The sequence below is a fragment of the Ailuropoda melanoleuca genome, chromosome 7, assembly GCF_002007445.2.
Source record: "Ailuropoda melanoleuca isolate Jingjing chromosome 7, ASM200744v2, whole genome shotgun sequence".
Classification (NCBI taxonomy): Eukaryota; Metazoa; Chordata; class Mammalia; order Carnivora; family Ursidae; genus Ailuropoda; species Ailuropoda melanoleuca.
In genome coordinates, this window is record NC_048224.1 from 71,231,949 (window position 1) to 71,243,071 (window position 11,123).

General features: G+C 49.5%; 1 long non-coding RNA gene across 1 annotated transcript; it reads right to left on the reverse strand.

Moving 5' to 3' along the window:
• Positions 1–3,100: 3,100 nt before the first annotated feature.
• LOC117803072 lies at positions 3,101–10,436 on the reverse strand. Its single transcript, XR_004626688.1, has 3 exons — positions 7,581–10,436; positions 4,162–4,345; positions 3,101–3,456 (listed from the first exon to the last, which is right to left on the reverse strand). It is a non-coding gene; the product is annotated as an uncharacterized LOC117803072 (long non-coding RNA).
• Positions 10,437–11,123: the final 687 nt, after the last annotated feature.

Genomic DNA, 11,123 nt, shown 5'->3' on the forward strand with positions numbered 1-11,123 from the left:
AAAGACAACTTATCAGACCCAGGTTTCAGGAAGAGGGGGTGTGCCATACCATTCAGGGCCACACAGGGAAGCACCAGGGTCTGTCAGGAGACAGAGGGAGGAGGGGAGAACTGTGGGCAAGGGTGTTCATGGTAGTTTCTACGGGAAGGAACAGGTGAGGCAGGGAAAGCAGATTTAGGATTGGCTAGTTTGAGTAATTTCAGCAGGCCCCGGGGCATACGGCTGTCCCCAGTTGTCTGGTACCTGGCTCTGGGGTGATCAGTGCAGGTGGGTAGACCCCGGGGTGTAGGAGCCCAGTAGCAGAAGGTGAGGGGATGTGGGCTCTCATTAGCTGGTTTGCATTTGAGAAGCGTGTCCCTGGTCCAGTTGTTCCCTAGCTCTAGGACTTGATTGACCCTGGGGGCGGTGGGGTCAGTCCCTCTAGGGCCAGCAAGGCCCCGCAAGTCAAAGCATCAGAACGCAGAAAAATAGAAGACACAGTTAATGAACTGCCACCTTGTGTAACAGATTTCCACACAGCGTGCCTCAAGGTGACCTAAAGTTCAGCCATGCCTACAGGAAAGACATTCGACATTTTGAAAAGCATTTGTGAGCAATGTTGTTAATAGATATCCCAACACATTTACCACCCAACACTTTCCGTAGTCATCTGCTCTAAGAGCTACATGTAATGACAGGGTATACAGAGCTCTCTCCCCCGACCCCCTGCCCACCCCCCTCCCCAGGCCATGAAACAAGTACCTCTCTTGGCCTCAGTGACTCTGTAATGAAGTCAGCACAGGCCAAGCACATGAATAGGAGGCAAAAGCCTTGGTTTTATATTTAATTCTAATGTGCTCTTCTGAGAAGCAATATATGAGAGAGAGAGAGAGAGAGAGAGAGATGGGTTGCCTGGGAGATATGGTTCTCAGGCCAGAATCTCCGTTGTCTGAGAAGTAGCAGGGACATTATTTAAAGTTACCATATAATGGGATGATTGGAGGAGAGATCACTTGACCAGATGAAGGTGCTGGGGAGGCAGAGGCATGGGTGTGAGCGCGGCTGCGCGTTCACACTGTGAGGGCCGGACTGCGGGGCCACCCCTCTCCTGAGGCCGCGCGGCCCCTGAGTAGTTACAGACACTAAGTAGGTCAAGGTGCATCCAGCCTGATTACTGTGCAACTGTTCACTCCCCAGGAGGAGGGGGGATGGCTTGTCATGTGCTTGCTACAAGGGTTTCTGCTCACTCAAGAAGTGCTGACTTGGCCCTGGGTTCCTCTGCTGCTGTGCCACCCGGTGGGTCCTCATCACCCACCCAGGCCCATCACGTTGCACCGCAAACTCCGGGCGGGGAACTGGCGCAGAGATGCTGATGCTCTGTGAGGCGAGGCTGCTGTGAATAACAGAGTTTTCTCATCTCTGATCCAGGGGACCCATGTCTTCTGTCACATCCACGGAACGTTTGTGGTTGCGCAAGGAGGTAAAATCGCAGGCGCTCCACGGGTCTTGACGCGAGAAAGCAGCTATTGTTCTCAAGTGTAACTAGTGTGTGCTACAAAGCCGTCCTCAGTCCCCTAACAAGGGAACTTGTGCTTTGCGAGAAGGACACCTGATAATGAACACTAAAGGCTCTTTTAACAAAGGACATCAGCTTCTATTTAAATTGGATCTTGGGCTGTTGGGCATAAGATGACATTACTCTGAAAGAAAAAATCAAAATGTAGTCAGAACACTCTTCTTTTTTAAGTGTTTCTTGTGATTACAATGTTCCTGGCAGAATAATGATGCTTTGTTTTAAAAATGAAAACTCCGATGGCAAGAAGGTGTGCTGGAAAGGAAGAACTTAAGCTTAGGAACTGTCCGTGGGGTGATTTTCCAGAGATGCAAGCACTCTTTGGACAGGTGGCTGTTTTTAGGGTGAATTCCCGTTGAAGTCAGGACTCACGGCTTCCTGCAGTCATCACCCCACCTGGGCAGACCCCCTCGCATCTGGGCAGGTTCCTGGAGGGGGCGTTGGCAGTGGCTGGACGGTGGGCTAGCCCAGAGCTGACCTGTACCCTTCCTGTCTGAAGCGGCTGTCGGTTAACAATGACACGGTCTCTCTATCTCAAGGGAGCGTGGATGACGCCCTGTTAAGTACAGTGGCAGAACACACACGACCCCTCATTTCCCTGTGTCTCTTTCAAGCACTTCTCTCTTGCACCTGAATTTTAGCCTCAACATCTGTCCTTAGCCACAAGCGCCTCCAATGCTCTTCCTGTGGGCATTTGATGATTGTGACAGAGAGACGAGCCCTATGTGAAGGGGTGGTTCCCACGCTTTCCCTTGACGGTTTCAGTCTCTGACCTGCTAGTAAGTGAGTCTTGACTCGGCTCGTCTTCCCCAAGTTCAGACTGAGGGCAGCCAGGTAGGTGTCTTGGTCTATTCGGGCTGTGATAACAAAGTCCCGCAGCCTGGGTGGCTTAGGAAGAACAGTTCTGGGGGCTGGAAGTCCAAGATCAGGGTGCAGTATGGTTGGTGGGAGCCTTCCTCCAGATGCCAGGCTTCCGGCTGTATCCTCGCAGGCTTACGATGGCTAGGGAGGTAGGTAGCTCTCCCGACCTCTCCTACGAAGGCACCCGTCCCCTTCCTGAGGGCTCTACCTTCGTGACTTAGGCACCTCCCAAAGGTCTCACCTTTAAATGTCATCTCCTTTGGGCATTAGGATTTCGACCTATGAATTTGGAGGGACACAATTATTTTGGCCACAGCAGTAGGAGACTGAACGTTTGTCGTCCTTCTATGTATCTTTCCTGGGGAACAGACAACCCAAAGCCCGCAGAGCCCCATGAGTCTGTACTGTGGCCCTCGACTGCTGGGGAGACCAGAGCTGCGGAATCGAAAGAGGACGGGTATGGCCGCTCCAGCGGGACTCCTGAGACATGGTAACTGGCATGCAGCAGGAGCGGCTTTGTGTGGGCCGGAAATGCAAAGCGTGCTTTCGCTGATAGTGCTGCACCCAACGTGGTCTGTCTCTGTCGGCTTTGTCAGGCTTCTCCTATCTTCCCGAGTGTCTGGGTCCCCATCCTGGGGCTCCAGCCTGCCGACTCGTCTTGCTCAGGAGCTCTGCTTCCTTCTTAGTCACATCTCCCATTTCTGGGGCTCCATTTCTGTCCTTTTGTTCTTTCTATTTCTTTTTATGGTCTGGTTTGAGTTCCTGGTGCACCCGTGTATATGTGTGAATCATAAATTTAAAAACAATTTTCTTTAATTTAATGCAATGGGCAAAAAGCCCCAGAGTAGCTTGGAAACATACAAACATACTCGGCTCATTGCCGACTCAGTATCTTACCTAATCCTGCGACAATCCTCTGAAAAGTTAGCAGACTCATTTTACAGATGAGAAACTGAGGCTCACGGAGGTGAAGTGCGCTGCCCAGGGCCACACGGTGGTGTACGTGGAGCTGTGGCTGGCTCCCAAGCTCACAGTCCTCATCCCTGAAGAATGGCAGGAGGGACGTGAGCAGGCAAGCAGCAGGAACAGCGTGGACACTCATGAGTGTGCCCTGACCCCTTCACATACTGGCTCTGTGACTTAGCCTCTCTGGGGTTAACAAGAGCAGATGTCAGAGGGGCATGGCAAGATCCTGGTATGGAACAGCCAACACCCACACGATGTGCTCCCCACCCCCACCTCATCTCCTCTGTTCTCCCCTTGCTAAGCTCACCCACCTTTGTCACCTCTTTGTGCCTCGACGCACCAAGTAGGCTCTACCTGAGGGCCTTTGCTTGTCCTGTTTCTCTGTGTCTGGGACCGCTGCTCCCCAGATGCACAATTGGCTCACGCCTCACTTCGTCTAGGTCTGTAATCAAACATCACCCTCTTGGCAAAGGGTTCCCTGACCTCTGTCCTTAAAATCTCAAACCTTCTCCCAGCAACACTCTCAGTCTTCATTCTCTGCTTTGTTTGCTTCATAGGATACACAGCTTTCCAACATCACACATACCACACTAATTCTTTCTGTCAAACTTTCCCAGCTAGGAGGTCACACAATTTTTTTTGCTCGTTGCCGTATCCTCAACTCCTAGAACACCACAGACAATAAATATTTATCAAGGAAATCAGTATTATTACCATCTCTTTCTTTTTGGATAGTACTGGATCAAGACCCCTCAAAACAACAGAAACAAAACCAAAACTACCTCTTCAGTGACCGGTAGGTCCTCAGCCACCTCACAAGGGGTTCAATGACTTCTCTGTGAGTAGAATTTCTGCAATTTCATTCTTTCCCCTTCTTCTCTCTGATGTATTTCAGTGGTGTGTGTTGGGTCAGTTGTTTTGAGTCTTAGAACTGTTTTGAAGCAGAATGGAAATTTGGAGCACAGACTGCGGATGGAAAGACAAATCACAGGGCACTGCAGGATTGCCTGGCTGGGCCACCTCAGTCTTGGTGCTGCACGTGTCTGCATGTTGTCTCTGGTTTCACTCCTTCCATGGGCCCATTCTCTATATCCAGCCAAGTCCCTGATTGCGGAGCTCAGCTGCCCACGAGAAAGCTTAAATCTACCTGGTTTCTCCAGATCCTGGTCCTCAGTTTGGACCAGAATGTTCACAGGGCAGCTTTGGGCCCCTGAGAGAGAGCATTCTCCTCAGTTAACAATATCCTCCAATGAATGCCTTTCCAAGATTCTCATATTCTTTTTATGGTAACCTTTGATTTCAAGCATGTCTAACTGACTGTTCTAAATATTTCTAATCACTGATGTGGCTTTCCTACTGCCAGTCAGATCATTTTCATTTGTGAGCTTTGCTCTGGTGAATCAGCTTTCTTTCTTTCTTTCTTTTTTTTTTTTTTTAAAGATTTTATTTTTAAGTCTTCTCTACACCCAGTGTGGGTCTCCAGCTTACAACCCCAAGATCAAGAGTCGCAGGCTCTGCTGACGGAGCCCGCCAGGCACCCCATGGTGAATCAGCTTTCTTGTTTCTTTTTATCCATGTCCCCTCTGAAATGTGTGTGTGTGTGTAGCATTTGGCATACAATTCCCTTAGAAAACACACGTCCTTCTTCACTTTTGTTGGGAGGAGATATCTGCCCTTCCACCCACGCTCGACCCATATGGTTCTGCTCAAGGGGGGTCTTTTCAATGACTCTTGCAGTAGATGTTTTCCTCTTCCTCCACTGGCAACGCCCCTCCTGCCCGGGATTATGCATTTCCACGCTATTGTTCTCAGGCTCGGCCACGGAACCCGGGACCAAATGTGACCAGGGCCACTTTTTTTTAGCAGCAGCTTTCGGCCGACTGGCTGGTCTGCCCGGCTTCTTTCTCTCTTTGCCGTAGCAACAGGAGGCTGCTCCTTTAGCGACTCCCTGGGTGACGAGGATGTGGCCACAGCCTAATGCTGATGAACGTGTAGCATGAAAGAGAAGAAAACCTGTATTTTTTATCAAGAGAACAGAGGATAGAGAAAGGCAGAGGGAAGAAGGATGAGAACATCCTGGGCACCCTCTTTCCTGAGGCTCCTGGAGCTGCCCTGGCTTATGCCTTCCTAAAGCCTAATCCTTGCATTCTATAAAATAACTCAGTGTTTTTCTAATAAACTTCCTGTGTTGTGGGTTTGTTTTTTTAACGTTTGCTTGAGTTGGGTTCTACTACTACCAAGAGTAGTGAAAAGAACCCTAACGCTAGTCATGTAGTTCAGCTAAATACTTACCGTGGGCCCAGTACTTCCTACTGAGAGGACTGCTATTCCTACAGGAACCCACTTTACAGGTGGAGGAACTGAGACACAGAGAGGTTAAGTAACTTGTCCAAATCACCCAGCCGGTAAGTAGCAGAGCCAGGATTTGTTCTTGAAATCGGACCCCAGATCCGTACCCTTGACCATAGGATACAGGACCTCTCTCTAAAAGGATTATGGAGTTCCTCTCCTGAGCAGCCTCCCAGCATTCTTCATTTAGGGCAAACCTTCTCACATCTGTAACTTGTATGTGGCTTTATATTTGCTCTGACCTTAACCATGGAGGAACCATGTAGAAGAAGGGCAGACATCATCTGTCCCCCCCTCCCCTGCCAAATATCTTTGGATTCTAGATCAAGACATAGAAAAGGAAAGAAATTCCACGCAAAGGACTTGTGGCCACCGTTATTGAGCCTGTTGTTCCAGAGCCGTATGTTCTTTTGGTGATGGGATACTGGTCTACCGCCAAGTCCTACTAAAGGCAAAGCCATAAGTAAGGTAAACTCTAATTAATTTCTGGTTTTACATGCCTCTGTTGCTCTAGTTCCCACCCCTCCTCCATCAGCCAAAAGTTCTTGTAGCATTGAAGATAAGAGGAGGAAAGGAATTTCATCAGACAGGAAGAAAAAAGACACACCTCTCCTTTAAGGTATTGAAGAATTCTAATTCATGAGACTACTCATAAAGGTCTTGGTTAAAAATAAAAGCCCTCACATTGGCTGTAATATGGAGAGACGTAGTCCTGAGCTCCCCTCAGTGTCCAAGTGAGGATTAGACTTCTGGCAGCGTTTACAGAGCTCTTTATTAATATCTTCCTGTGGCAGTGAAGGTCGTGATGAAGAGATACCCTCCGGCCAGTACCGGGAGAGGCTTTCAGAGGCGCAAACAGTCAGGAGCTGGCTCGGAGGGGGGTATTGGGTCTGGACACCAGCTTCGGTAGTATTTGGGTGTACCAATATTCTCTCATAATATGGGAGAAATTAGATGGACTTTTGCCAGGTGCCCAAACACCTCTGAATAAACTGAAAATAAGAATCTCTTCAGTATATTGAGTACTCTCTGTGGCAGGGACTGGGGTAAGCGTTACACTTACCTTACCTCATTTTCGTGCTCTGTGATGGTTAGTTTTATGTCTTAACTTGGCTAGGCTATAGCACCCAGTTACTTAATCAAAGACAAATCTAGGTGCTGCTGTGAAAGTATTTGGTAAATGTGGCTAACATCTGCTATCAGTTGATTTTTTTTTTTTAAGAGAGAGTGAGGGGGAGGGGGAGGGGCAGAGGAAGATTGGGCGGGGGCAGAGGGACAGGGAATGAATCTCACACAGACTCCATGTTGACCACGGAGCCCGACATGGCGCTTGATTCCACAACCCTGAGACCATAGCCTGAATCGAGATCGAGTCAGACGCTTAACCAACTGAGCCACCCAGGCGCCCCTGCTATTAGTTGATTTTAAGCAAAAGGAGATTACCCTCCATAATATAAGTGGGTCTCACCCAATCAGTTGAAAGGCCTTATAAGCAACAACTGAGGTATCCCGGAGAAGAAGAAATTCTGTATCAAGACTGGCAGCGTCAACTCCTGCCTATGTTTCCAGCCTACCTTACAGATTTCTTATTTGCCAGTCCCTAAACTCTATGAGCCAACATCTTCAAATAAATCTCTTGAAATACATGAGGGAGATAGAGAGAGATAGAAATAGATTCTGTCTTTCTGGAGAAGACTGACTGACATATCTTCTAGAAATCCTACGATTATCTCCATTTTGAGTCTCAGAGGCCTTGGCATTAGGGAACCTGCCCTGTCACCCAGCTACCGAGAGGCAGCGCTCAGTCTGTTTCCTGAATCTGTGGTTTAAATGCCCCAGTACGTGGTCTTACCAGGCTCCCTGAAGTGAAAGAAGTCCAGCCAGTGAGTTCTGGAGAAATGAATGCTGAAGGAGATGTCAATCCTATAACCATTTGCCCAAGGATTTCCAGGAGTTAAGGTCGAAGACTGACTCTTGAGTCTCAGAGGACCAGCTTCTCCACAGCCTGATGTGGCAAACAAACCCGTTTCTGGCCTCTGTGTTGGCACCTTGGACTTCTCCTGCCACAGCTAACTTCATGTGCATTCTCACCAGCCTGGTCCCCCAGCCCCTCCATCAGTACCTGGGCTGCGTGCGTCCCCAGCTCAGCTGCCCCACAACTTGTCTAACTGCTACTTGCCTGTCTTCTCCGCATTCCTGCCCTGAGACCAGACCATGTGTCAATCTTGCTCTCCAGTAAATTCCAGGCATGTAACTCAGGGCTTGCCACATACTTCTACTCGATAAGCATGTGTTGAAGGAAGTCATGACTGGCTGTTGTGAATGTTGCCACTTTGCAGGGTGATTTAAACTTGTCTCCAGCCTCCATTTTGGGGGGAATGCTGTCAAGGGTTCAATGGCCTTATGACCTGCGGTTCTAGATCAAGACCTCGGATCTCCGCTGTTGGATTCGCTGTTAGTGAATGAATGAACAACGTGCTGTCCATGATCAGTGAAGCGTCGCTCTGTGCCCGCCCTGGGCAGACAGGCACAGCCCGAGAACAGAGGCTGCCCCTGGGGGTCCTCACACAGGAGATCCATGCTCACTGTGTGCCCCTTGGGAGCATGCTGTCAGAATCGATAAGCTAAGGAGGGATTTGCAAAGTCTTGTCACTGACTATATAATGAGAGCAAACCTTTAGAAAACGAGCATTCCTTTAGACTGAGTCAACAGGCACGGGACAGGCAGAAACTGGCACTCAGGAGAGAGAAAGCCAGGCCAGGCAAGGATGGGGGGAGCTGGGTGTTAATCATATGACTGTCAGGCTGTCACCGAGAGCCGGCTGGGAAAATCCCACGGAGTCCAGCGATGTGGTGTATCATGCACATTCATGATGTAGCGAAAAGAGCACTGGCTTGGGAGTTCGATGACCCGGGCAAGTCCTTAAACCCTCCAGGCCTTAATTTCATTATCAGGGTCATTGGTCATTGGGGCCTCCCTGGATTTTAGGATAAGTTTGCATCAAACCTGCACTCGGACTGCTAGGATGTCTCAAGTCCCCACTGAGTTTGCACATCGCCCTGGACCTCCACTCCCGGTTCTCTCCTGCTCTCCCTTCCTGAGAGTGCCGCCTCCCTCTCACCAGACCTGGACTGCGATCTCAGTGTCTTTGCTTGCTTCCCCGTGCAATCCACTTTTGCAAAGATCTGTTGACCATGAGGTGGTGGGCATGTGGGTTCCAAGGCAGAGTCCCTTTTCTCCCGGTCCTGCTCTCAGAACGACTGAGGCAGGGTCTGTGAGCTCCAGCAGCCTCACATCAATGCCATTTTCACCTCCACCCACTGCCAGTGTCCCACCTGAGACCCTGGAACTCCCAGGCGCCCCGCAGTTCCTCATGGCCCTTTTTGTATTGCATCCTGTGTGGGGCACCAGGGCCCTATCTGTGTGCTCATGTCTTCCAGAGAGTGAGGCTAAACAGTCAGCCCCCTCCCTGGACGGCTCACCTGAGAGACAGACCTGGTGTCCATCACCACCTTGCGCAGAGCACATGCCCTTGTTTCCCTCTGACCACAGAGCCATGCAAGCCCCTCTGGCTTCCCCTCATCCGAGGTGGATCTCCATTGCCTCCGCGAATGTGGTTTTGGTGATGGTCTTGTTCTCCCAACGTGCTGGATGAGTCCCAGGGCGGACTCCTCCCCAGGTCAAGCTGGGCTTCGGAGGCAAAGGAGTGAGTGACTGTCTGGCTCAGGCATCAGGAAACTTGATTGTAGAGCAAGTTTCAGAATGGACCAGCTGTGGGACCTCAAGGCAAGTCTCTGACTTTTCTGAGCATCAGTTTCCACTTAAAATGGCAATGAAGTCATGATTTCCATTTCTTCCACAGCTTGTATGAGGCTCAAACGAGCAAGCATATGTGAAAGAACACACTTTATTTCACACGCACTCTCCATATAAGGTGTTACAAAAACACGAAATATACAGAGGGAGCTTATCTCGAGGTTTTCAGATTTAGGATTCTCCCCCATCTCTGCCTGGAATGGAGGTGTGTTGGAGATGAGCTCAGTTTTTGCCATTTTTATTGAGGGAGACTTGGAATAAAATTTCAAAATTGCTCACATAAGAAGGAAGCTGAAAATATTTCTCCGTAGTTCGTGCTCAGTTAGAGTCTTATCTTAAAAAGCATTTAAACATCGTGCCTGAGTTGGGGTGGATTTTTTTGAAATGTTTAAATGACATACACTTGGCGTTGAGTGTCGGTGGGGTTTGTCACGGTGCTGAAGTCTATCCTTTCTCAGCCAGGCTGTCCTTGTGTCTGTCCACTCGACAGTGTCGGTGCAGGTGATGTCAAAGTTAGCCACTTCAGCCAATCCACGTGACTTCGTGGGATAATCGACAGAGGGTTTGATTGAGTGTTCCCCTGAGTTGGGGTGCCCACCCTGCATCCTGTTGTTTTCTCGTCTCACAGGCCTGCTACTTCCTGCCATGAGATTTCTCCAACCCCTGACCCCACGCACTATCGGCAGCATGGTGCTTCTATTCCTGTCCGTGATGCTTTAGCAGTGACATATTCTATTCTCTCTCCTCTGAGGATAGGAAATCGAGATTGGGTTTCAACGTTACATTTGAGAACTCCTTTTGAAGTCCGAGTAGATAATTACATATAATATTAGTTATCTCTTGCTGTGTAATGCAAAAACAACAAACATTCAGTATCTCACCATTTCTGTGGGTCAGGTTTCTGGGTATGGCTTAGCTGGGTCCTCTGGTTCAGGGTTTGGGGTCTTTCATAAGACCGTAATCAAAAAGCTGTGTTTTCATCTGAAGGTTCTATTGGGGAGGGCCCGTTTCCAAGCTCATTCATGTGGCTGTTGGGAGGATTCAGTTCTTTGTAGCTACAGGACTGAAGGCTTCAGATCCTCACTAGTTGCTGGCTAGAAGCAGCTTCTGGTTCCTGGCCATGTAGGCCTCCACAGGTCAGCTCACAGCATGGCAGCTGGCCTCCACCATGGTGAGCAGGAGAGAGAGGAAGAGAGGGTCAGCAAGATGGAAGCCTAATCTTGGGTCAGCAACAAACCATCACTTTGGCGGTCTCCTATTTGCTAGAAGACACTGGATTCAGCCTACACTCAACAGGAGTCGTGAACAACAGGCAGTGGGGATCGCTGGGGTCACCCTAGAGGCTGCTTTCCGTAAGAAGCAAGCCTTGTGTTCTGGGAAGAGGGCTGGGCTGCACACAGACATTCACGAGCTGCCAGGCCGGTTAGAAATGAGATATCAGGGATCAAGTGTTCAGACTGGAAAAGAGCTCTGAGCCCTCCAGTCTTTAGGAGTTGCCATCTGGGAAGAAACAAACAAGAGTAACAGAGGAGGGCCAGGGAGGTCAGATAGGTGGCATGGGCTGGAATGGACTAGAAA